General features: G+C 37.8%; 1 long non-coding RNA gene and 1 pseudogene across 1 annotated transcript; one reads left to right on the forward strand and one right to left on the reverse strand.

The window, feature by feature from the left end:
• Positions 1-327: 327 nt before the first annotated feature.
• On the reverse strand, positions 328-27,765 carry LOC148119636 (uncharacterized). The gene is made up of 4 exons (XR_015735029.1): positions 27,720-27,765; positions 23,245-23,343; positions 17,395-17,465; positions 328-644 (listed from the first exon to the last, which is right to left on the reverse strand). It is a non-coding gene; the product is annotated as an uncharacterized LOC148119636 (long non-coding RNA).
• On the forward strand, positions 22,660-23,107 carry LOC148119637 (small ribosomal subunit protein uS19 pseudogene; annotated as a pseudogene).

The raw sequence follows: 27,765 nt of genomic DNA on the forward strand, positions 1-27,765 counted from the left end.
CTCTGCCCTATCATAGGCCAAGGCAGCTTCTTTATTCATTAACCAATAAAAGCAACACGTACACAGAAGAACCTTCCACACCAGAGAACTTTTCTGCTTCTTTTTCCCTTTTGCGCCCTTCTGGTTATCTGTATATTGAATGCATCAAAGCCCACATCTGTAATCCTAGCAAGTAAGAGGCAGAGAAAAGCACTCCCATGCTTTCCAGGTGTTGAATTAGGGTTTCCATTACTATGATGAAATACCACGAACAAAAAGCAAATCTGGGAGGCAAGGGTTTATTCAACTTACACATTCACATTACTGTTCATCACTGAAGGAAGCAGGACAAGAGCTCAAACAGGACAGGATCCTGAAGGCATGAGTGGATTCAAACGTCATGGAGGGGAGCTGCTTACAAGTTTGTTTCCCTTGACTTGCTCATGTGGTTCCTTAGTCTGTAACTTGGTCCCTCCATTTGATTTCAGCTGCTGTTGAAATTGGGTCATTAACAACATTTTGATTCTATTGTGGCCAGTAGTCATGATTTCGGGAGTCATGAATGAATCACCTCTTGTTCTGGAGAAAAGGATTGAAGTAGCTGTTGACTTTAGGGTATGGAATTCTACTGTAGCAGTTTTCACACCCAGGAGCAGTGCCTCCTGCTGAGGAAAAACATGAACAACCATATAGTAATCTCAGTTGTGACAAGCTCTCAAGAAACACTAATTAAAAAAAAAAAAAAGAAAACGCTTTACTGAGTCAGGTAAGCCAGACCCAAAAAGAGGAATATGGTATGTATTCACTCATAAGTGGATGTTAGCCATAATTAAAGGTCTTTGAGCCTATTATTCGTGATCCTAGAGAAGCTGGATAGGAGGGTGAACCTGAAGAAAATTCAGGTAGTTTTCCTCCTGGAGATTGGAAATAGACAAGAGTCCCAGGTAACCTCGGGTGCATGGGGGGGTAGGAGTGTTGTTGGAAGGGGAGAGGGTTAGAGAGAAGGGAGCAGGGGAGGAATGGGGAATGCTCGGGGGACGGGGGAGGGGAGGGAGGAAGGGTAGATATGGGATCAGGGAAGAATATATCTCAACTAAGGGAGTCAGTTTAGGGTTTACTAGAGACTTGATTATAAATGGGATCCCAGGTCCAAGGAGAGATCCCCAGATTGTTCTCTGGACAGAGGAGAGGGTGATTGTTCTCTGGACAGAGGAGAGGGTGCCTGAACTGGCCTTGGCCCATAACCATACTGATGAATATTTTGCTTATCACCATAGATCCTTCATCTGGCGATGGATGGAGATGGAGAACACTGGACTTAACTCCCTAGGTCCAAATGAGAATCAGAAGGAAAGAGAACGTGAGCAAGGAAGGCAAGATCAGAGGGAACCTTCATCCGACGATGGATGGCGATACAGACGGAGACCCACATTGGAGCACCGGACTGAGTCCCCAAAGTTCCAAACGAGGAGCAGAAGGAGGAAGAACATGAAAAAGGAAATCAGGACCGCGAGGGGTGTGATCACCCACTGATTCAAGGGGACTGATCTAATGAGAGTTCACCAAGGCCAGTTGTCTGGGACTGAGCGAGCACGTAATCCAGCCAGATTCTCTGAATGAGGCCAGATTCTCTGAATGTGGCTGACCCGGAGTCTTTCTGAAAAGCCATTGACAATGACACTGGGACTTGTTTCGTCTGCATATACTGGATTTTTTGGATCCAATCTGTTTGGATGCTCACCTTCCTGGACCTGGAGGGAGGGGGGAGGAGCTTGAACCTCCCACAGGGCGGGAGACCCTGACTGCTATTGGAGATGGAGAGGGAGGAGGAGAGGGAGTGGGGGGGAGTGGGAGGGTGTTGGGAGGAGGGGCAGAAATGGAGACTTTTGTATTTTAATAAACTTTGAAAAAAAAAAGAAACACTGATGCGTGATAAAAGTCCACAGTCTACTACAGTGCTACCTGGTTACTTATGTGGGTTCTTGGGACTCTAATCTAGTTCTTTTTGCTTGCATCAGAAGGATATTACTGACTGAGCCCCATAATAAGAAAGGACATAAGTGCATGCAATAAGGAGATCACGCCAGTCAAATCAGAAAGATGTGCAGGCTCCTTGAGCCACAATTGAACAGCATCTATAATGCCGAGAAAATGAGCTTCTGCTGTTTAAGCCAGACTCCTGCAGCATTTCATGACACTGCCTGAACAGACAGGTGAATACAATAGCTCAGTCTAACTTCGAGACCGGTGTTGTTGGAGAACAGACTCAGACTGCTGCCTCAGCACCGGCTAAGGATTTAGTCACAGGTTTACAAGTTCAGCTGACCATCAGACAGCTCTAAGCAGAGACTGCTTTCCCTTTAACTTGCACCTCCGCACGAACCACTTCTCCATGTGACTTATGAGTCACCATTCATCCTGTCACCTAAGCAAGAGGTTGAGAATTGCTCTTTCCTTATACGTCAGATGTTTGCTCTCGTCTAAGACCCCTGAAGGCAAAAATCCATCTTTGTACCTATTTATCTCTAGAATGAGACTCAAGGCCTGGCAGTTCGTAGACATTAGAAAGTGAATAAATGAGTAATTGAGACAGTGTCATTGTTCACGGCGACCTTTAAGCCAGCCACACTGACTCAGAGGCCTGCTTCTAATGGTGAATGGAAGCAAATGATGGAAGAAGGAAGCTCCTTCCTAGCAGCTACTGTTGTTTTTGTCTGAACTCACTTCAAGAAGGTTCAAATTCTATCAGTCTTCTAACTTGAACTTTCAAATGCATACATTTGTCTCTAGGTTTCAGATTTGAATGAAAATGTTCCCCGTAGCCTCCTGCATTGGAAGATGTGGTCTCAGGTGGGTATCTCTGGATATGTTGTGAAGCCTTTCAGAGGTAGAGCCTTGCTGGAGTAATTGCATCACGGTGTGGGCTTTGACATTGCTCCACTTACAGTTCCTTATATGAGTCACAGACTCACTTGTTTCTATACTCAGGAAGCCCATAAAACACAAACCAATAAGGAAAGCATTTATCCCAATTTCACTCAGGAAAGAATTTAAAGCTATGGGGCATTACATAACTTACTTGAGGCTACAGTAAGTGGTACAGCTGGAGTCAGAATCAAATCAGTGCCCATTATCAATTTGTAGATGAATGGGTGGACCATCAGATGTCTAATACAATTGTACCTCAAGGTAGGTCCTGCCCAAGTCATGCAAGTGCATTTAAAGCAGATGCACATACTAAGTCCAGGAGCAAAGGGAATTTAAGTCCTGCCAGCCCATGTAGAGTTCAATGTTAATTTTTTTCTTCAGAGAAGTGGGATTAGAAGTGGCTATTTCTGTCATACTTCAAAAGTGATTTAAAAAGCTAAATCACCCTTGGGCACAAGGTAGTGCTTCCTCTAATGTTTTCAAGAGGAATGTCATGGGCCGAGTCTTGTGTCCTAAGTGCAGTCATGGAGCACATAAAATAATTCGCCTGCCATAACAAGCACTGGTTTGTAATTGCAAGTGTAATGGATTAACCAGATGCCACACATTTGACTCTTAAGAACTCCATTTAAAATAATAACCTATTTAGGAATAATCACTTAAAGTGTATCTTCTCTAAGCTGCTCCTGGAGGCAAGACACTTAAATTAGTTTAACAAGAGTGTTGTAAAAGGAAAATTTACAAACTGCTGGTTCTATCACTTTCTTTTACAGTTGGTTGTTCTTGCAAATGTATCAGTGTTATTAGGTTAATTTTCTTCTCTATCTTAATGCATTGAACATGAGAAAAGGAAATTGTGTCTTAAAGGGAAAATCTTTCTCTGGTGATTTCTGTAGTGACTTTGCATGGCAGTGGTGGTGTGTGTATGGATAGTGCCAAGATTTTAATGGAGGTCAGAAGAAATTAAGGGGTAAAGCTGAGAAATGCTTTAAGGACCTTTAAGAAAACTGGTTTCCATTCTCTGGGCAATTACTCATTTGAAACCCTTTTGTCATATGCGCTCACTCGGTTGCCTGCTCCTTTGATGCCCTTCTCTACTACCATATTTGTGCATGCTCATCAAATTTAGGCGTGCTGACACTGGATAAGGAGGTGTGTGTGTGTGTGTGTGTGTGTGTGTGTGTGTATGTATGTATTGAGTATTCAGTAAATAATTCAGACACTTACAAACCAAACTATATAGCCACTAAATATATGTTCAACTATTGTACTAGGAAAGAAACCACAGATTTATAAGCAGTTTCTGTAATTTTGTCAACACAGAAATTACTCATATTATATAGAACTTAATTGTTATTGATATACTGTTATTCTTACTATCACTCTGAGATTGTTATAGTCATCAAATGTGTCATATGGCCTTTGTGCTTATTCACTAATGGTAACATATTTTATTATGTCACCACATAATAAAACCACACATGTTTATATATGTTTTTAACTAAAAAACAAATTATGATTGGTTAGAATATAATATATTATCATTTTATGGTAAAATATCTTGATAATTAAATTCTAATATATATTTTTGTTTTATGATATGTCCCTTAAAACTATTTTCTAAAGTGTCTGTAGGTGTCTTGGGCTTAAAAGAAGGTTCTGAGATGAAGGAAGTTTAAGAATAGCATTAGTTATGAGTTTGGACCCTTGATTCTGACAAACTTTGAGCATACTGCTTAACTTATCTATGCCTGTTTCTTCCAGAAAAGCAGGGTGGAGACTACACAGTGTCTCCTTCATAGACCGAATATGGTCTCACGTGACTTAAGCATCAAGTTTGAACATAGCCATCTTCCTGCCACTATGAATCAAGTCTGAGTCATTGCTTTATTTTATGCCAAAATTAAATAAAAGTGTTAAATATTTAAAATGAGTGTAGAGGCTTGGTTTGTTGAATTTTGTCCAGCAAATAAGTACTCCAAGGAGCCGGGCAATGACTTAGAGGGTAAGAAGTTGCTGTGAGGACACAAGTTCATATCCTTAGCACCTATATAAAACTACAGATCAGATACAGTGCTGGTCAGGGTAGAGAAAGGCAGATCCTGGGAGGTTTGATGGCCATCCAGATAGACCAAATTTGTGAGCATTAGAGCAAGTAAGATTCTCTGTCTGAGAAAGAAATGAAATTCTGACCTCCATATACACCTGCATGGGTACATGTACCACAAACATACATGTGTACACATGCAACACAGAGATATGCTGAAATTTTTCTCAATCATAGACATCCTGGGGTGTGACCCTATTTGGTGATTTAGCCTATCAAATTATCAATATGACTGGTCTCCTTAATAAAAGGGGCCATGAGAAGAAACATAGACACAAGTACAGATACACATTAAAGTGAGAGAAGTGGATATGGAAACATGAAAAAAATATGAAACATAGAGGTTTAGTGCTGGCGAGCTATACACGGCAAAAGAGAAGGCAAGTTTCAGAGGGAAGATGGCTTTAGTAATACCTTGATTTTCAACTTCCAGATTCCAGAACAGAGACCACATTTCTGTGACCAATTAATGCCTTTTTATGGCAGCTAGAAACTAATAAAATCACCTTTCAAATCTTTTAAAAATTTCCTAATTTTGTAATGCACTCTAAAACTTTTAGAACATAATATAGTTTCTGTTTGTACATATACATATAATAAATACATACGTACATACACACATATGTGTGTTTATGTGCTTCCAAATAACACATTTACATGATTTCTATATGAATTTCTAGCCCTCATTTTCTTACTTTCTAACTTAAATTAAGAATTGATAACTCATAAGTTAGAAACAACTCATGAATGATTGTGCTTTTCAGAATTATTACAGAAAGAAAATACTTAATGTATAATAGGAACCAAATTATCTTGATTAATAACCATTAAAAAGGCAATTTGCACCAAGAGTATTTTATTCTTCATTGGTTAGAGTACTCCATGAATTCAAATTTGTTATGCCACACTACACATTGAAAACGAGGTCCATGACCACTGTCTATACAGAATGATGTCATTGTTATGAGGATTCTGGAAAATGTCAATGAGGAGTTCATTTCTCTTAGTTCTCTTAGTAGCATTGTGATAAAATTGGTGTTTCACCTCATAGAGTCTTGTATTATCTCACTGTTCCAGAGGTCAAAAGGGTTGCAGGGAAGTACTTTTTTCTCGTGGAGATCCTTACCTTAAATCCTGAGAAAAACCTGACAAGAATTTCCCAATGAAAACTCTGAAGAAAACAGCAGAATTTCATAATGTCTAAGATTTGCATCAATCTGTTTTTCCACATTGGGGATATTTATTGAGTTAAGATAAATAAAAAGACAGCTTTGTTTGGGGGAAGTATCTGAGTGTTTTTGGTTTAGTGAAGTAAGTGTGCTGTGTGGAATACAATCTTTTATGTGGTATTCTTTTATAGTAAAAAAGAAGCTGCTTGGGATTGTAATGCTCATGCTTATGATAATTGAGTGTAAATTAGAGAATGTATATAACACATGGAAATTATGTAATAACATTAGAATTATCCATCATGTATACATTTAATTTTTATTGTAAAAAAAATAAGGACCATTCCAACTCCAATAGTCCACATGGTACATTCTCTAATCATGATGAGAAACTACAGGACAACAGAATGTAGGTGGTTGATGTTATTGGCCTTTCACAACTTGGGAAATGTTCTCTACTTTCCTGCAAGGGAGACAACTTCCTCTTTCTCGTGAATATGCATTAATGCATCAATGAGAATTGTCCTCCTGTGCTCAACTATTATGAGTTTAGGAGACAGGAAGTGTTTAGGTTCTACAAGCATGTGGCTCCTAAAGTAGGGAAGGCTATGTCCTACCTGCCCAAGTCATGGTGTGATGGTGACTTTCCAGACACAGGTGTACAGAAGCAAGTCCAGCTTAACTTGCTGGGTTTGCAGAGTGAAAGAGGGCAGAGAGGAGTGGTAGCCTAATAGATGCTGTCTATGTGGCTGATAGAAGAGATCAGCATAAGGAAACATCTCCAGTTGTTGGCTAGGTTGACTCAGACTTTATATAGTGGCACTTGTCAAAGACAGGACCACTAGAAAATGGTAGCATGACTGTGCCCAATGAGTCTCACATGGTCCAAAGAACAGAGTCTGTTCCCTACTATTAGAAGATGGAAGGTCTCAGGAAACAAGAGCATATTCAGACGAGACTTGAGAAAATACTACTTGCTTTTAAGGGTCATTAAGTGCTGTTCTGAGCATTGGCTTCCAAAGCTTACAAGGAAGCATTGAAAGGATCAGAATGATTCCAACTAATGCTCCTGCACTCCAGAGAAGAATCCAACATGGTTTAAAATGAATGCAACTAAATTTAGTCCTGAGAAATGGAAAAAGCAAATACAATAGCCAACTAAAAATTCTTAGGTTTACAAGGAAGCCCAAATAATGTAGTTAAGCATGAAATAAAAATCAAAATAATGCACAGAAGTGGTAGAAATTGTAAAATAATCAAGTTGCTTCACACGTAATTATAAATTAATATCACCTTCATAATGAGGCCTACCCTAGCCATGTCATTTATACTGTTCCTTGTCTTATGGCTCTGTTCTCTTGTCCCATCCTACTTTACTCTGTCTGTTTTGCCCATAGTCCTTATCTTCTTATCATTATATACAAGAGTACTTTCTGATTTTTAAAATGTGCACAAAATGAGGGAAATTTATTTCTTTGTTCTACTTGCCATGTATTTCTCTATTAGATTACACACTCAGATATAAAACAGATCTATATCTGTTTTAATTATCCTAGAGACATACATGGTGACTGGCACACAGTAGGATCTCGAACATTTTTAAAGAAAGAAAAGGTGATTGTATATCTCTCACATTGGTAATGAAGATAAGTTTCTGGAGGGAGCAGAGCAATTGCCAAGTCTTAAGCTTGGCCATACATTCTTTGGTGCTAACATGACAAAATTAAGTTACAGGAGCCTATGAATACATGATTTAGACTCTCCTTTCTTTTAAATGCAAGTTGAAAATCCATTCACGGAGCTCTCTCTTTTTCCTTCTAGCTTACTTGAACTGCTTTGGTAATGAGAAATCATGTTGATTCAGAAACCACACCGTTATAGAAATACTAATGAAATGTAAGTGAATTTCAACAAGAATGGATTTTTAATATTTCCTCTGCACATTCTTATTTCCTTAAAATAATTTAAGCTTATTTGCAATAGAAACAAGAGGACAGTTACAATCAAGATTAGTGAAGGAAACACTTGATACCAGGTAGAACAAAGGAAGCATTAATGAGGCCGAATCATGAAAGAAGTAGTTTTAGTATGAAATATAATCCTGGGCTTCCTTTAAGCCATAAAAAGAAAGAATGAGACAAAACAGTAGCAGTAATAACAAAAAGTGAATAATAATTTTTATGAATAAAATATTTAGACTTCTAGGATTAAATTTAAAGCAAAATTTGCCACTTTAATCTTCATGTACTATAATCTAAAAGACACATCTTCAAGCCTAAGCCTCTAAATAAATATTAAAATCAAATGGTTTTCATATATTTACTATAAAGGCAGATTTTTGAAAATTCACCAATACAACTAGGCAGTAATTCAATAAAAACATTCACATAAGTTACTAATAAAACAAACTAGATCAAGGCAGGTGATATTCAGGTCTTCAGCTTTCTTTCTCTTCCCCAAATCCACTTCAGTCTCATCTCTTGCGCTATAGCACAACACTGCTGTAGCCTGCTCATCTCTTCTGCCCCATCATGCTGATCTTTGACTACAGCCTTCCTCACTACCTTTGTCTCAGTCTCCAACTCCCCAGGCTTGTTATAGGAACTCACCAGCTAGGAAAAAGGGTAGGGCTATTTTCAGATACTCAGTCTCCCTTTTCTCCACCAAACCCAATTCCCCAGTCTTATCCCCAGCTCTGTATAAGATCACTTGCCATGGCTTCTACTCCCTCTTTGTTCCCATTCCAAGAAGGCTAAGCAGATCTTGGTGACATGCCTTGCTTTCCTTCCTCCAGTGGATACCCTATGCCCGTCCTTCTAGTTCATTATCATTCCTAAGTGTCAGTTTCCAAAACTAGAAACACATTTTAAGTGGAAGTCTATTGCCCACATCTGGCAGGATTTCAGAATCATTCCTTAACAGGAAACCCACAGCCAATACCATCTTCTCAGAACCAGAAGAAACCAGGGACAGAACACACCCCTCCCAACAAAAACAACACCAGATATCTGCACACAGAACTACAAGCATTCCAAATTCAAATGCCTAGACACCAGTGTAAAAATGAACAGCCAGGATAGTATGTCTCCTTGAGAATCCAGCAAATCTACTAATGTAGGCCCTGAAAAGTACAATGTAGATGAAACATATGTCAAGGACTTCAAAATGGCAGTTATGAATATGCTAGAAGTTCGTAAGGAGGCAATAAATAAACCCATTAAAGAAATCTGTGAAAAAAAATCCAAAGAAACAAATCTGGAATGAACCAAATAAAACAGTTCAAGACTTGTAGATAGTAGAATCAACAAAAGAAACCCAAACTAAGAAAAAACTGGAAATGAAATATTTAGAACTTGAGGAAGAAACTCAGAGCCTCACTGACAGAATATAAGATGTGGAAGAGAAGGTCTCAGGCATTGAAGACAAGATAAAAGAAATGGATACCTCTGTAAAAGAAAATGATAAATTTAAAAAAAATCTAGGCACAAATACATACAGGAAATTAGAGAGGCTATGAAAAGACCAAACCAAAGAATAATCGGAATAGATGAAGAAGAAACCCAGGTCAAAGGCCCAGAAAATATTTTCAACAAAATCAGAAATGAAAATTTCTTTAACCCAAAAAAGGAAGTGCCTATAAAGTGCTTATTCCAAGCAAATGGACCAAAGAAGAAGGTTTGTATAGCCATTTTAAAATCTGACAAAATAGACTTCATGGACACTACATACTCATGAAAAGAAAATTCACCGAGAACATACTGTAGTTATAAACATCTATGCATAAAACACAAAGCTACTCAGATTCATAAAATAAACACTACCATAGCTTAAATCACATATTGAACTTCACACAGCATCAGTGGGGTCTTCATTACACTACCCAACAACAGACAGGTCATTAAGACAAAAGCAAAACAGAAATGATCGCATAAACCAAAAGGATACAACAAAATTGACAGAGTATTTCACCTAATTACACAAAAAATATCTTCTTAGCATCACATAGCACTTCCTGCAAAACCAGATACTTGGACACAAAGCATGTCTCAACAGATATAAGAAAATTGAAATAGCAACAATCTGACCATTGCAGATTAAAAGCTTGATATTAACAATAACAGAAACATCAGAAAGCTTACAAACTCATGGAAACCCAACAACTGACTGAATGAAAAATAGGTCAATACAAAAGTTAAAAAAGAAGTCAAACACTTTAAAGTTGAATGAAATTGAAAACACAACATAACCGAATGAAGTGACAAAATGAAAGTACCGTATAGAGGCAACTTCACAGCACCAAGTGCATATATACAAAATTGGAGAGGACTCATACTAATAACTTAACATCACACTTAAAGATCTAGAACAAAAACAAAAAACAACTCCCAAGAGGAGTAGAAATTCATTGCTCAAATTGATAAAACAGAAACAAAAAGATCAATACAAAAAATCAATGAAACAAAGAGTTGTTTTTTGAGAACATCAATAATATCGACAAACTCTTGGCTAAATTAACTAAAAGGTAGAAAGAGAATATCCATATTAACAAAATTAGTGACAGAAGTGGGGGGCATAACTACAGACACTGAGAAAATTCAGAAAATCATAGGGATATACTTTCAAAACCTATACTTCACCAAATTAGAAAATCTAAAAGAAAGGGAGAATTTTCTTGATAGTTACCACATATCAAAGTCAAATCAAGATTGGATAAACAATTTAAGCAGACCTTGTGAAATAGAAGCACTAATTAAAAGTTTCCCAATCAAAAATAGCCCAGGGCCAGCTAGTTTAAGTGCAGAATTCTACCAGACTTTACCTGCTTTAGTCTTCTATGCCATTGGCCAAAATAGATTTATGCATTAACCAGTAAAAGTAAGACATACACAGAAGGACATCCCACATCACCTTTGGAAGAACAGTCATTGCTCTTAAGCTCTGAGCCATCTCTCCAGCCCCTTCAACCAGGTCTTTAACATTTTCTCAGTTGAGATTCCCTACTTTCAGTAACTATAGCTTTTGTCAAGTTGACATAAAACTAGTCAGCGCATCAGGTTTATTTAACACTTTACTGTCAATCAAGATAATTCATTATATTAATAGACTAAAAAATAAATGAAAACCACATTATTATCTTAAGGTATTCGAAATTTCAATAACTAAATCCAACATGACACATAACTATTAGTGCATTAACAGTAGACAAGCATTCAACAACTAGAAGACAGGAATTCCAGAAAACAGGAATTCCAGGGTTACCTATCAATTGCATTATAGATGGTGAAAAACCCATATATTTTTTCTATAACATCAGTAGATTGAGACATATGTTCTCTCCATCTCTTTTATGGAATTTACTGGTGGCTTTAGCCAATGCAAAGAAACAAAAGAAAGAAAAATTGGTGTCTTCATTAGAGGACAAAACACATAACTGGCTGTACACATAGACAAAATGATTTATGTGGATGATTTCCCATAGAATATTAGGAATTGCAATTTGAATTTATTAGGTAGTGAAGCTTAAAACTGCATGGTTGACATACAATATCAGTTATATTTCTATCACTAATCATTAAGATATTAATTTAAAAACATAGAGTAGTATTAGAATTGTTAATTACTAAAAGAAAGGTTTGATAAATATGTATGACCTGGAGTTTTCTTATATGCTGTTTGAGCAAGGATTTCAAAAAGCATACATAAATGGAAATAAATTTTACATTTATGGATCAGGGAAAAACGTTATACTCTCTTTTGTCTGACTTATAGATTTAATATTAATTAAATTCCTGTCAAAATCCCAGCAGACATTTTTTTGTTAAGTTTAGAAGGTGAGATCAGGTGGGGGTGGATCTGCAAACCTAGGTCAGTGGGAACTTCCTAGAGTCTGTGAGGGTGATCCTAGTGAGGACTCCTAGTAATAGAGGATAGTGGGTCCAGAACGGCCATCCTTTGTAGCCAGACAAGGTTTCCAAAGGTGGACTGGGTAGATTTGGTTGAGTTGTTGGGCAATGAAGTCCTGTAAAGATCCCTCAACAACCAAGGCTGATGCTAGGACAGGAGGCTACTCTCTGAAAATTGACAGCAGGGACTCTACTGCCAAAGACAATATTCACACAGCTCACTGAACATAGAGGGATCAAGCTGATACTTGCGTAAAGCCTTCAACCTTCCATTCTTCTCTCTTTGGCATGAGCAAGTGGTCTGTAGGCTATGTAAAGGGAAATCCGGACACCAACCCAGCCACAAAATCCCCCACCTGCAATCCATCCTCCTTGAAAAATGTGCCTGGGGAATGGTGCACAGAATTCATGGGAGTGTCCAATCAATATTTTTATTCTGAAGATATATATTACAACTGTAATACTAAAAAATAATAATCTATCTAAAATTCTTATATATTTTACAAAAAACCAGAATAGGGAAAATTGCTGAAGACCATAATAAGTCTATAAAGTTAGTCAACTAAATTCTTTATAAATCTTAGAGTACTTTTAGTTATTATAGAATCCTCTAAAAAAGACCAAAATGAATGATATTTAAATGCTATTTAACTTTTTCATTTTTTTTAAGAATGCTAGTTGTTTTGACTTACAGTTGAGAGGTTATAGTCCATCTTTTCAGGAATGCAAGCTAAGAGGCATGCGAACTGGCTGACCACATTATGTCTACAGTCGAGAATGAGAGAGGAGAGTGCTGTTGCTCAAGGCAGTTTCTCCTTTCCCATTTTTTATTCCCTCTAGGGTCCCAGTCCACAGTCAGGATGGATCTCCATCCATACTTCAACCTCATTGCAACATCCTCACAGACATGGTCAGAGACATAAAGAAGGCCATGTCTAAACAAAATTATGCCAGACTGTTTATTTATTTTAGAGAAAGCATTTCATTAACTTCCTAGCTAGCCTAGAACTTTCTAAAGATCAGGATAACATTGAACTCATAGATATTAACCTTCCTCTGCCTCTCAAATGTTGGGATTATAAGTGTGATTTACATTGCTCAGCTATGTCATACTTAATATTACTTAACACATAAGCCTTTATCAACAATAGGTACATAAACAGGCATATCATTTAGGAAGCCTTATTTTGTTCTTTAAAATATTTGTTAGGGCCCGAGAGAAGCCCCTAAAGATGACCAACAGTCATGTATGTAATAACAAGAGTGTTTTATTAATTCCAACATTGGGGTGGTACTTGGTGACCTCTAAAGAAGGTCACAAGTTCCTTTTTAATTGAAGTTAGAGGTATTCCAGAGAAGGGGGATTAATCAATGGCTGATTGATAGAGGAAAGATTAGTATGGGGCATAATTGGTGGAAGGTTCTAGTGGATAGGGACCTTCCAGCACCAGGGTAGGGCAAGCTATGTTTAGTTGTGCGGAGACTGGGGGACCTGCTCGACCAGAAAAGGGGCTTTGGTGTCTTGCTAGGCTGCAAAAAGGGGCCCTGGGGTTTCTGTTGAGCTAGCAGAAGGCTATGGTTTTTCTGAGAACTGTCTGTTTAGCTCTGTCCCATTTTAGTGAACTTAAACTAAGGCTTAGATTTCTGTCAGGCTACTAGAAGAGCCTGGTTTGCCCCCCACCCATCCACCACTGCTCTTTCAGTGTTCAGATCAAATCACGGAAGATTTTAGATTAACCAAAAATGTTTTGAGATAACCTTATAACTGGCCACACAGACTATTTCAGATTTATTCATAAAATTTCAGGTATCAGGATTTGCATCAACTCTAAGACTATAAAATTCAGGCTTATTTAGACTATTTTATGTAACAATATTATGCTAGGTACTTAAATACTCACCACTTGCAGAGCAATTAAAGTACCTTCATTCTGGCAGACAATGGTAAATGTTAGGAATCTGTAAAATATTTAACCAGTCTACATATCCTTAATCCTTCTAACTCCATCACTTAGCGCTCTTGTTAATTTCCCACTTACAAAAACTAGCTAAACTACTAATTCACTCATAACAAAGTACTATTTCGTATATTCATTATGCTAATTATCATGTCCTGGATGTAAGAGGAGAAACAGGACAGAAGTGTTCATGATGACTCCGGGGGACTATGTTCCTGACCAAGTCTGGTGTGTAATTACAGGAGGTTATTGTACATGGGATGAAATTAAAACTACACACATATATTTTGTTCTAAACAGAAATAAGGCATTATAAACAGCATAGTAGAAGAAAGTGGACAAACATCTAGAGTGAGTTGAAAAGCTAAAAATATAAGTATATGACTTAGGAAGTTGAATACTGGCAGTGAACTGAAAGTGTTAGAAGTCATTAAGGCTTGAAATAGAAGGGTGAAGTTGCTGGAAGCTGTGCAGTTTCAGTTCAGTATATGAACGCTTGTCCAATGGTTCTCCAGATGAGACAAAAGCTCAGTGTGGGCAGTCTCACTCAGCAAGGATAAGCGACTTCAGGACAGTGCAAAATACTGCTAGGACCATGTGGCCTGCAGTCTCTCTTCTCTCTCATAATACTGATGATTCTTTTGGTCGTTATAATGTCATTTTTGTCAATCTTGCATGGGACAAATGTGGTCTTTCCTGGAAATCCCTTTTTTTTCTCCAGTATTTCCCCTAAAATTCTTTGGGAGCTGATGCTCCTCTTGTTTCTTGCCTGGGGAAGCCAGCTGCCTCTTTAGACCCTGAAAACTGTTCTAATTCAGTGCTGAAAGGAACAGAGGCAGATCACTTCTATTTCTGTAAATAAGTTTGGAACAAGATTATTTTTCTTGAAAATGTGTGTCTATGTCAATTACCTTTTAGTTACGTAATAACAGGATATACCTGTTTTAGGGCAACTTAAAGATGTTTTAATGTAAAACTTACAGAATAAAACATATTTGACATAATTCGTTTTTCCTGGAGGTTAATGCTGGAGGATGGAAAAATTTGTTAGTAGAGAAAACTGTCCTAGTTTTAATGTATAAATAAGGATGCTTAGAGCTGTTCAGAGTCTACAAGTTATGTGAAACTCATCTAGTGGTCAGATAATTCATTTCTTCACACCCATGACCCTTCCCTGTCTTAGAACCTGAACGCAGATGGCCTGTCATGGAGTGATGAGGTAAAGAGTGCCCACTGAATTTCAGGTTAGCTTTTCTGGAAGTCTCAAAGTAATTTAAAAGCAATACACATATATTTCTTTGCTAAGATAACATTAATTTCAATAAGTTGAAAGATTAAGAATAATAGCCAGCACAGGAATCTTCTACTGGGGAACTGAGAGTTGCTTCATATCCCTTAACAGGGAGGAAGAGATAAAAGCTTTGGAGTCCTTCAGTTCAGAATAATATCACCATTGTTACTGGAACCCACTGATGTATGCAGACACTTTGCTTCTCTCTTTTGAATAAAAGATAAAAGATAGATAAGATAATGATGGAATTAAAATTGCACACTAAATGGAATTTAGATGAACTATTGAAAGAAATATGCCTTGCTTCAAATCAACAAAACGTCACAAAAGGTTCAAGACCTTGGTTTGAAATAAAATGAAGTAGCTAGAAATTTTTCTGTGTTACAAATTACATGTCTGAGTGAGGTTCTACAGAGGACTGGCTACAAAGATCCTTTCAGTTTGGTTCACGGCACAGATTTGGAATACCCCGTGCCAGGGTATGTGCCTATTGTTAAAAGAATCCACATAGGGAGGGGCAGCTATAGCTCTCAGGGTGTTCACATCCGCTGGGGATAAAGCAGGGACCATCCTATTCACAGACACTTCCCTAGCCTTGGGATATGACTATCTTTCTCTACATATGACTGTGTGTATGGCTTCCTCCAGTCAATAACCTTCCCCAGTAAGGGAGAGGTAAACTCACTGGTTTTGCTTGTTCTGCACAACTTTCTTCTACTTGCTCCACTGACATGGATCTCTTCTTACCTCCTGAAGCCTGCATCATATTTCTTTTGAATTTTTTAAAAAAATATAATTTGAAATTTTTACTGATTATTTTACTTTTCATTGACAATTTCATACACATACACAACATACTTAGATTATTCTCTCTGATTCTCTTCTCTATTTTATCATTGCCAGTCCCTTTCTTTCCTATGAACCTCTTGTGACCCACTGAGTTTTACCAGGGCTATTTATGTGACCGTGGATTTGGAATAATCCACTGGATCTTGGTAATCTCACTTGTGAGTCCTGAACTAAAGACACTGAAGACAATGACTCCTTCATTCCCGGAATCTGCCAGTAGTCAATCGTTTAACAGTGAGGAGCCCTTTACCCATCCAAAAGGACCAGTCTCATGTAGGAACAGTGTCTATAACCACAGCTATTGTAAGTTAATGATTTTAATGTACATGTGTGCATAGAGAATGGCATTTTCAGCCTCTTTCCCTATCTTCTGGCTCTTAACAAACATTTTCCATTCCCTCTTTGACAATGTTCTCAGAGTTTTAGACAGGGGGGTATAAATATTGTTTTAGTGATGAGCCCTGATTATCATTTCTATTTAGCATCTTTGCCAGCAGGTTTCTGCCTTCACCACCTCTGAGTGCAATGTGAGGTTATCTGATTAATGCTGAGAGTAGCATTTGTTGATGGGGGTAAATATACATATTTAGAAAGCTTTTAGGGCAATGCCCACTAAGCTAAATGGCAGTTGTGAGTTTTCCTTAATCCTGTTTCACACCTGTTCAAGCACTGTTGTCACCCTACTAAACTACATTTACCAAGAAAACTATGCTTCTATTTTAGAGTAAGGTTTGATAGGATCATTTCATATAATATGGTAGGTGCAAAGGTACTTATTTAGCATTTGCTGAGTATTGAGTGGTACATTTATTCTGTTCAACAACAGTAAAACTTTTGTTTTCAAGACAGGCTTTCTCTGTATTACAGCTTTGGCTGCCCTAGAACTCACAAGAGTGGCCTCGAACTCACAGAGATTCACCAGCTTCTGCCTCCCAAGTGCTGAGAATACAAGCATGCACCAAACACTAGCAAAACATCTTACATGAATCAACAATGAAATTGGAATTTGAAGCATAATAGGAAGGTATTTATTGGCAGGGAAGTATAAAAAAATGTTTGAGAACAAAGAAGAGTGGTATCAAAGATAGGATATTACAAAATCATGAAAATTCAGAAGGTTGCTTATGACTCCAAATGGCTGTGAAGCAGAATAATTAGAAATAATATTAAGAACCTTCTAAGGGTTAAATGACAAAAGATCTTAGGTTACCTCTGAGTGATGTTGTCCCTATAGGGTCCATGTTGGCAGAGACCGCTTGTTCATTTCCTGGCCGCCCAGACCTGAAATAATCACATAGAAACTTTACTAATTACAACACTGCTTGGCCAATAGTGTAAGCTTCTTATGAACTAACTCTAGCATCTTAAATTAACCTATTTTTGTATTTTACCACGAGATTTGTGGTTTACCAATAAGATTCTGGGGCCTCTGACTTCTTTGGCAGTTACATCACATCTCCCTGACTCTGCCTTCTTTTCTCCTATATCTCTGCTTGGAATCCCTGCCTTGCTCTATTCTGCACTGCCAGAGGCCCAAAGCAGATTCTTTATTAACCAATGGCAATAAAACATATTCATAACATATGGAGGGGAATCCTAATCTGTTTCAGAGAACTATAATGTTGAAACAGAGAAAAGATAAGAGCTAAACTTTTATTCATCAATAAAAAATATTTTTGTTTGCCAAATTATATTAAAAATAGACATGCTGTGTTTGAAATTACAAACAACACAGATGAATGATTAAATATGGAAAGTATAATGTTTTCCAAATATACATTGCGTACAACATAAATTATACACATGTAAATATATTTACAAAAATGGAATTTTGTATTACATTCTGCTCCAATCATGTAAACATAAAAAATTATTTCTTCCTGTTTAAATTTATTTCCCCTGTTGTTCTTTCCCCAGTTCCACATAATGAATCTTACCATGTGGTTACATGGTGATAAGTGTGCATTCATTTGTCATTATTTGAAATGGTTTCTTTTAATACTTTTCTTTATTTTCCCTTTATAAACTTAACCGTATATTGTGAAAATAATTCCATGGCAACTGGTACATAGTCAAGTCTTATTTGTTGCTGCAGAGGACCTTACAGTATGCATGTTGTGAGAGTCAAGAAGTGGTTGAATGACAACCATTTTCCTTTTGGTGGACATCCAATATACTTTCCACTTTTTGATTCTGAAAAATATGGCAGAGTAAACTTATTTGTACAAGTGTCATTAGTACTTGGTGTCACTTCATAGAGTAATTCTTAAGTGGGACATTTATAGATTGAACTGTAAGTCTGTTTTCTTTTCAGCTTTAGCAGACACTGCTAGATAATTCAGGAACAAGATAAGGATGTTTATTCTCTTCCTAACTATTCATTATGGTACTTGAAATTTTAGTTAGAGCAACAAGACAACTGAAAGAAATCAAAGGAATACAAATTGGAAGGGAGAATTCTAAATATTTTTATTTGCAGATGATATGATAGTATGCATAAGTGACCCTAAAAATTCCACATGGAATTCCTACAGCTGATAGATATGTCTATCAAAGTGACTACAAACAAGATTAACTTAAAAAAAAACAGTAACCCTCCTACATACAATAATAAACAGGTTGAGAAGGACATCAGGGAATTAAATCTTTCACATTAGCCTCAAATATTATGAAATATCTTAGAGTAACTCTAGCCAAGTAAGTGTATGAATTATAAGATAAAGTTTAAAGTCTTTAAAGAAAAAACATAGATAATATTAGAAGATGGAAGGATCTCCCATGTTCATGGATTGGTAGGATTAACATAGTTATAAATGACCATCATATCAAAAACAAACTACAGATTCAATGCAATCCCCACAAAATACTAAGGCAATTCTTTACATACCTTGATAAGACAATTCTCACTTCATATGGAAAAACAAAAAATCGAAGCTAGTAAAAAAAATAAAACTGAACAATATAATAACTGCTGAATGTTCCACAATGCTGAATTTCAAGTTGTACTACAGAGCTCTAGCAATAAAACCTTCATGGTTATGGCATAAAAACAAACACATTGAATGAAGATATGGAAGTCCCAGATATAAATCCACACTCCTAAGGACTCTTGATATTTGATAAAGAATTCAGAATTACACAATGGGAAAAAGAAAGCATCTTCAACATATAGTACTGGTCTAACAAGATATCTGCATGTAGATGAATATAAATAGATCTATATTTATCATCCTGCAGAAAACTCAAGTCCACATGGATCAAAAATGTCAACATAAAATTAGATACACTAAATATGAAGGAAGAGGTGGGGAATAGTTTTGTACACATTGGCACAGGAGCCAACTTTCTGAATAGAATACCATTAGCAAAAGCACTAAGACTGACAGTTAATAAATAGAATCTCATGAAATTGAAAAGCTCTACAAAGGAAAGGACACTGTCAATAGGACAAAGCAGCAGCCTGAAGAATAGGAAAAGATTTGTTATCAACTCCATATCTAATAGAATACTAATATCATTTATATATACATACACATTGTGAAACTATATAGCTCAAGAAATTAGACATTAAAGAAAGCAGATGATCCAATTAAAAATGGAGTACAGCTCTAAGTAGAGAATTCTCAATAGAGGAATCTCCAATAGCTGAGAAAAACTTAAAGAAAAGTTCAACATCCTTAGCCATAAGAGAAGTTTGGTCCAAACCTACTTTGATATTCTACCTTACAGCTGCCAGAATGGCCAAGATAAAACACACACACACACACACACACACACACACACACACACACACACACACAGTGACAGATAATGCTGGAAAGTATGTTGAGGAAGGGGATGTTCTTCCATTGCTGGTGTAAATTCAAACGTATATAGCCCCTATCAAAATCAATATGGTAGTTCCTTAGGAATTTGGGGATTGATCTATCACAAGATCCAGATTTACCTCTCTTTGGTATATGATCTATGTATGCTCTATCTGTCCACAGGACATTTGCTCATCCATGTTCATTGCAACTTAATTCATAATGGTCAGAAACTGGAAGCAACCTACATATCCTTCAACAGAAGAATGGATAAAGAAAATGTCATACATTTACACAATGGAGTATTATGCAGTCGTTAAAAATAACATCATGAAATTTTCAGGCAAAAGGATGGAACTAGAAAAAAACATCCTGAGGGAGACAACACAGACCCAGAAAGAAAAATATGGTAAGTATTCACTTACAAGTAAACATTAACTTTATCATTAAGTAAATGATAATCAAGTTGTAATCTGCAAACACAAAGAGGTAAAGTAAAGATGAGATGTCTAGGGGCGATGCATGGATCTCCTTCAGAAGGGAGGACATAGAATAGATTTTATGGACAGACTGGGATCAGATAGAGACAGGAATGGGGATGAGATGGGGTAGAAGGAGAATGTGGATAAACAGAATTCGTGTTGATTTCCCGGCTTCCCAGACCCCAATAATCACATGGAAACTATATTAATTACAATATTGTTTGTCCAATAGCTTAGGCATATTCCTAGCTAGCTCTGACATTTTAAATTAACCCAGGTCTATTAATCCATTTGAAACCATGAGTCTAAGGCCTACCAGTAAGGTTCTGGTGCCTTTCTCCTTCAGCAGCTTCATGGCATCTCTTTGACTCTGCCTACTCTCTCTCTCTATCTCTGTTTGGATTTCCCACCTGGTTTTACTCTGCTAAACCATTAGACCAAACAGCTTTATTCATTATGTAATAAAAGCATCATAAATACAGAACGACATGCCACATCAAGTGTGGGGAGAGATGAGTGGAATTGGGGGCAATTTGGGGTGTTATGGAAACCTATTGGAGTAGAAATGTCCTGGAATCTGTGTGATCCTAAAGAGAACTTCTAGTAATGGGGGATTTGGAGTCTCCACTAGCCATCTTTTACTGCCAAGCAAGGCTTCTGTGTTGCATTTGATTAAATTGGTAGTGTCCCATGGAAATTCCTAATCAATCCAGGCTGTTGCCCAGACAGAGGGTTGCACTCTGCCAATTGGCAGCCGCACCTCCATTGCTGAGGACAACAATCACATAACTCATTGAACATGAGAAATCAAGTTGGTGTATCCATAGACCCTTCACATGTACATTCTAGACTCTTTGGTGGGGGAAGGTACTCTGAAGGTTACTGAAAGGGAAACATGGGCAAAAATCAGCCATAAAACCTTTGAACTACATTCTGTTCTGTCTGCATAATGTCCTAAGAAAATGGTGGCACAGAACTTTCAAAGTTGCCAAACAAATCTGCTGTGATTTAGGGTCTACTCCACGAGAGGGAACCCATAATCCAACACTGAGTGTATAACCAAGAGCCAGAGACTAAATAGCCCATAGTTCCAGGGTAAAACCGAATACTGCTGGCCTAAAAAAAATCAATAACATGATTCCTAATGATATTCTACTATTCTCATAGATGGTTGTTTGTAGTTTTTCTCAGAGGATTCCTCGGGCAGCAGAAAAGAACAGTTTCAGAGACCCACAGTCAGATATTATGCCAAGAGAAAGTCTAATTGATGTCTCCATCAAATCCCTCTCCTCGGATAATCCCAGGCAAGAGGAGGTGGAATGATTTTAAGAGCCAGAGAAAAAGAAGGAAGGGCACCAGGAGGACAAAGCCCTCTGCAGCAATTAAGGAGGTGTGTATTTGCTCACAGTGACGGAAGCAGCAAGCAAAGACCCCACATATCCTCTATGTACTTACTATAGCGACTAGTTTAGTATTTCTCTGGGACTCCCGAGGTAAAAAACAGTGTGTCTCTGACTCTTGTGGCTGCCCTTGAGACTGTTCCTCCTTTTGGGTGCCATGTCCATCATCAATATGATAGACTTTGGTTCACCTTATTGTATCTTATTTTGTCATCTTTGGTTGTTACCTGTTACAAATTTTTTTTTTTCTGAGTGACAAACAGGAAGTGGATTCATAGGAGAGGGGAGGTGGGGAGGAACTGGGAGGAATAGAAGGGGAGGACACTATAATCAGGATACATTGCATAAGAAGAGAATCTATTTTCAATAAAAAATAAAAACTTGGTATTCTAGAATACTTTTACTGACTAGTGGAAGATACACGAAGAATGGGAGCCACTAAAGGCAGAGAAATTACTTACAGAACATTTTTAAAAATGAAAACGAGAAGACATGAGTGCTCAAACCAAGAAGCTGCCAACGCCACGGAGAAGATAAGGTAGGAGATGTCCCCGTCAAATGTTTCCTTGTCAGGTTTACCAGATATACACCCTTCAGCCACTCAGACTCATATCTCAGCTCCCAGAGGAAGGACCAACACACACTGGCAAAGTACAGCCACTTTCCAATTAGGAAGCTGGAGCAAGCTTCCTTCTAGCACAGGTTTTCATGTGGCATCAACAAAAATCTGCACTCTTTTTAGGTTATGGGAATAGTTACAGAAACGTATGATTCCTTCTGAGTCGCCGTCAAGATGGCCGAGGTGGAGCAGAAGAAGAAGCGGACCTTCCGCAAGTTCACCTACCGCGGCGTGGACCTGGACCAGCTGCTGGACACGTCCTATGAGCAGCTCATGCAGCTCTACAGCGTCCAGCAGAGGCGACGCCTCAACCGCGGCCTGTGGCGGAAGAAGCACTTACTGCTCAAGCGCCTGAGAAAGGCCGAGAAGGGGGCGCCGCACATGGGAGAAGCCCGAGGTGGTGAAAACCCACCTGGGCGACATGATCATCCTGCCCGAGATGGGGGGAGCATGGTGGGCGTGTACAATGGCAAGACCTTCAACCAGGTGGAGATCAAGCTGGAGATGATTGGCCACTACCTGGGCAAGTTCTCCAAGACCTACAAGCCTGTGAAGCACGGCCGGCCTGGCATCGGTGCCACCCGCTTCATTCCCCTCAAGTAGCTGTGGTCAATAAGGACTCATGTTCAGTCAAAAAAAAAAAAAAAAAAAAAAAAAAAAAAAAAAAAAAAGAAAAGAAAAGAAAAGAAAGAAAGAAAAAAAAGAAGAAAAAAAGAAATGTAAGATTCCAACCTGGCCTCTAAGTTCAGTTACCTTTTGTTGTTTCCACTTTTTGCAGTGCACCAGCTCCCATGGTGTAATGGTTAATGCTCTGGACTCTGAATCCAGGGAGTATCTCAGTGGAACCTGTTCCTTGAGGAAGAGACCTAGTCAGTCATCCCCATCAACTCAGACCATGAAACCCAATCTAAATGGGCTGCCCACGCACGATTCAGCATTGCACAGTGGTGGGGTGGGAGGGGCATGGGCTTCACTCTTTGCAACGCTGGAGTTTGAGCCCAGGTCTTCAAACATGCTAACTAAGTGCCTCATTGAATTATATTTCTATATATCTTACTCATGATTACTGAATTTTTAAAATGTTTGCATTTGTGGTAGTGCTCATCTGTAAAATGCTCTCATTCTTCTATTTCTTTAAAATCAGTTATCTACATTTTTGTATGATGATCCTCTAATAATCAGGGTATTTGATACATTGACCATAATGTTCAATTTGGTATCATGCTATAGATGAGCTTTTTGGACTAAACACTAATCACTGGTCACAGGATTCCAGACAACTCTAGGCATTTTTCAGGTTAAATATTCTCTGATCATTATAATTGCCTTGCAGGTTACATTGGATAATGAGAGATTGTAGCTAGAAGTGTTGGCTTGTATTTCTCCATACTGTTTGATTTAAGAGTTAATTCAGAAACAGAAATCTGTGTGTAGCATAGCACAGATAACAAAGATATTCAGAACAAGCAATGTACAGGTATTGCAACCTGTCTACATTTGGGGAGCATTATATTTAGAGTAACTAAATTTGTTCAAAATATTTTGTGCATTAAAAAAAGTTCCTATAAATATTCAATGACCCATTTAATCACATGCCTTGAAATTTGGAAATCAATATGATAAATACCTGCAAAATTCTAGGAAAGTAGCCACTTACTAATATACCATTAATGCCAAGTAAGCTTTTAATGTAGATATTTATGAGTAAATTTCACTATTTTACTTTCAGACATGATATATTTCTATTTCACTGTTTCCTAATATATTATTTTATAATGTATCTTAAGAAGTTAACATATTTTCATGGAACCCTATTTATTTAAAAGTGTTTCTCATTATCTATTTCTTAAAGTCCTTACTATAACTATTTAATCATTTTGTTTTCATAACTATTCCATAAGAAAGGTAGTATTATTTTTTTCAGCTGAGAAAGCACTACAATAATTGTATGCTGTGTAAAAAGGAGATACGATGAGAAGAGGAAGGTGCTTTAGCCTGTACGCAATTGTTTGCTACCACAGAACATGCGACAAAATGTCCTGCTCATGGAGTCTCCTTTCCTAAGTCATCAGTCTATATTCTGCACGCAGTTGAGAAGTGCTGGTGCCAACCGTAACTATCACAAGTACCATGGTGTCAGAACTTGACTAGACACCATCTCATTTTGCAATGAGAAGGTTGTTCCCTTCAGAAATTCATGGAGCTAGGAGAACTCTATGTAGTTAGTTGTCTCTTCTCTCATGTTCAAAGGCACAAGGCAGGAATTGAAATGTGTATTAGGCCCTCACTCCTGTGGCTTTCCCTCTAGTTTTCTTCTTGAGCATGAAACTATCACATTCACAATGATTTGTCTTTTTATTTATTTGCTTGTTTGTTTTTAATTGTTTTGCTAGTTCTCCTTGTTATATGCAAACATCTGGTAAGAGAGGTGTTAGGAATATGATCCCAATTTTGTTATTCATATAGTGAAGCAGAGTAAGAGTTAACCTGAAGATGATATGTGTAACATGAGGGGAGCCTGCTTGTAATAGGCTTAGAACTCTTTTACTTAAACAAAAGGGGGAGGTGCTGCAGGAGTGCCTTCCACTGCTTCAGCCAATAGTCGCTGAAGCACGAGCCCACAGTGCTGCAGGAGCGCCTTCCGCTCCCTCAGCCAATAGCTGCTGAAATACCAGCCCACTGGGGCATGGTATATTTCTCTTTAAAAGAAGAGCAGCAAGCCTCGGCTTGGCTTCTTGGTTCCGGTGCCTGGTTCTGGCTCCTGCTCCAGCGACTAGGCTTCTTTTCTGACGGTTTATGTACTTGTAAGTTTACCCCCCGAAATAAATATCCCTTTAAAACATAACTGGTGTGGGATTGATTCGCCATTAGATATGCACATGTCTAGAACCGTGCCTCTTAACTCTAAGGCCATTGTGCACTAGTGAGGAAAACGGGTTTGGTTGATGGAGATAGAAAAGTTATCCTGTAACATGCCCACTCATTGCCTTCAACCCACTGTGCCCTCATGGAGTTGATCTTTGTTTTATGCCAAGTGCCACAGAAAAGAACAACAGAAAAACAGTCAAGCTCTGGAGAGCGTGTTTATTGTTCAGTGACAAAGCTGAAATCACTTTGCTTTAACAGCTGACTTTCCACTGAACTCTGCAAAAAGTAAGCAATTACTTGGTTCATGCTCTTTAGTAGACTGGATGCTTGCTTAGTTTATTTTAAGCTTCCAGATTTGATCTATCACAGCAGGAATGATAATACCCCTTAGCAATTATGGCAGTTTTCATTTATTCTCCTATTGTGCATTTCTCTGAGCTCCAGATGAAAAATAAATCTCCTTTGAGTGCTGCGTGTATAAACTACTGCAGTAATAGCAGAGGGAACTCTTCATTGTTGGTGGGGGCTAATGGGAGTAACTTTGGACTTCTTCCCTTTGCTGCACTCAGCCTAACACCCTGCGAAGTTAAGTACAGGTCGACAAGTAGGAAGTGAATGTGCTTGAGATGCATGCTTAAATGCTGAAAGACAATTTCATCACTTGTTCATTGCCACTCATTACAAGGAATCAAAGATTAACCTGTTTTTGAGTCTAAGAACTACGTTATTTCTTTCTTTACCAGTTTTTAAAGACAATAGATTGCTTACTTTCTCACTGAAAAAATCATAAATCATAACTTAAAGATTTTTCTTGATCACAGTTACTTACATTAAAATATTCTTTAACCTGTAAATATACAATTATTTTTTTTACTTATTTATTAATTTGGGGTTTTTGAGACAGGGTTTCTCTGTTTAACAGCCCTAGCTGTCCTGAAACTCGCTCTTGTAGATCAGCTTGGCCTCAAGCTTTCAGAGATCCATCTTCCTCTGCCTCCCGAGTGTTGAGATTAAAGTGGTGTGCCACCATCTACTGGCATGATTATATTCTAATTACATGGGGGGAAATGAATTGGTAAAGTTAATTCACCCTTTTTCCATGTTAGAACTTTAAATATAATTTTATAAATGAATGCTGTGGAATATGAATAACTAAGCGAACAAAGATATCATGGCCTCCCAAATCAGTAAGAAAAAAATAAAACAAGGAACTGTTTAATTAAGAGAAAGAATAACAGAATTTCAGTTCCTTCTAAAATACTCAACTCCATAAAATTGAATACAAAACTTGTGGTTTCCAAGTCTGAAAAGCATTATTAACTAATAGATACCAGGCTTCAGTTACATAAGATGATTGAGCTGAGCAGATCTGCTAAAGGGTGTCCTTACTCATTTACAAAGAAAATAGATTTTGCATTGTGATGCCCTGGTAAATGTTTTTTAAAGATAAAATTTCTTCAAGGTATGGGTGATAGCAAGGACTTTGGCCAAATAGTATTGTCAGTTACAAAGCAGAGGAACGATCATAAGTGTGTATAAAATGATGATTATTAATTCTGCAGTGGTGAATGCACTAGTTCCTATCACTGTCTAAATTAAATAGAAGTGCAAATTTTCTAATAATGCTATTCCCTTCCTCAAAGAAAAACACCATTTACTTTTGAGGGAATAGTGTTTTTCTTATATCTATTGAACATTGGAAGGATAACAGATACTGTTTGAAACATGATTAATAAAAGCTCAGAGACTGATCTTAGGGTTCAACCTGAAGGTCAGAAAAACAAAACAATCAACTACCTTTTACCTCAACTTCAGTCCAAAAATGGTGATCCTGCCTCCAGGAATCTTAGAATGAGACTGCCTGAGAGTTGTCTCCTCCCATTTTATAATTCTCTTTAGGGCTGGGATTGAAGGCATAAACCATCCGGTTTCTATGGTAACTAAAGTGGCTACAGGGATTGAAGGTGTGTGTTACCACTGCCTGGTCTGTAAGGCTGACTAGTGTGGCTATTTTACTCTCTGATCTTTAGGCAAGTTTTATTTATTAAAATACAAATGAAATACCACTACACTGTTTAGAAAATTGTACGCAACTATTAAAGCTTTTGGTTATAAAGCACACACACACACACACACACACACACACACACACACACACACGTAACATGAGGGGGTCTACTTGTTTGTGTTTTCTGTGCCTCCCAGTACCCCACAGCTGTTTAGTCCCAGAGAAAATCAACCACACAGATCTCTGTAAGTTATAATGCTGATTGGCCCATTAGGTCAGGCTACTTATTAGCTAACTCTTTCATCTTGATTAACCCATTATTCTGATCTATGTTAGCCATGTGGCTCAGTACCTTTTTCAGTGGGGCAGCTTACAACCTGCTGCTTCAGTGGTCTGGG

Source organism: Myodes glareolus, chromosome 15 (genome assembly GCF_982192425.1).
Source record: "Myodes glareolus chromosome 15, mMyoGla1.1, whole genome shotgun sequence".
NCBI lineage: Eukaryota > Metazoa > Chordata > Mammalia > Rodentia > Cricetidae > Myodes > Myodes glareolus.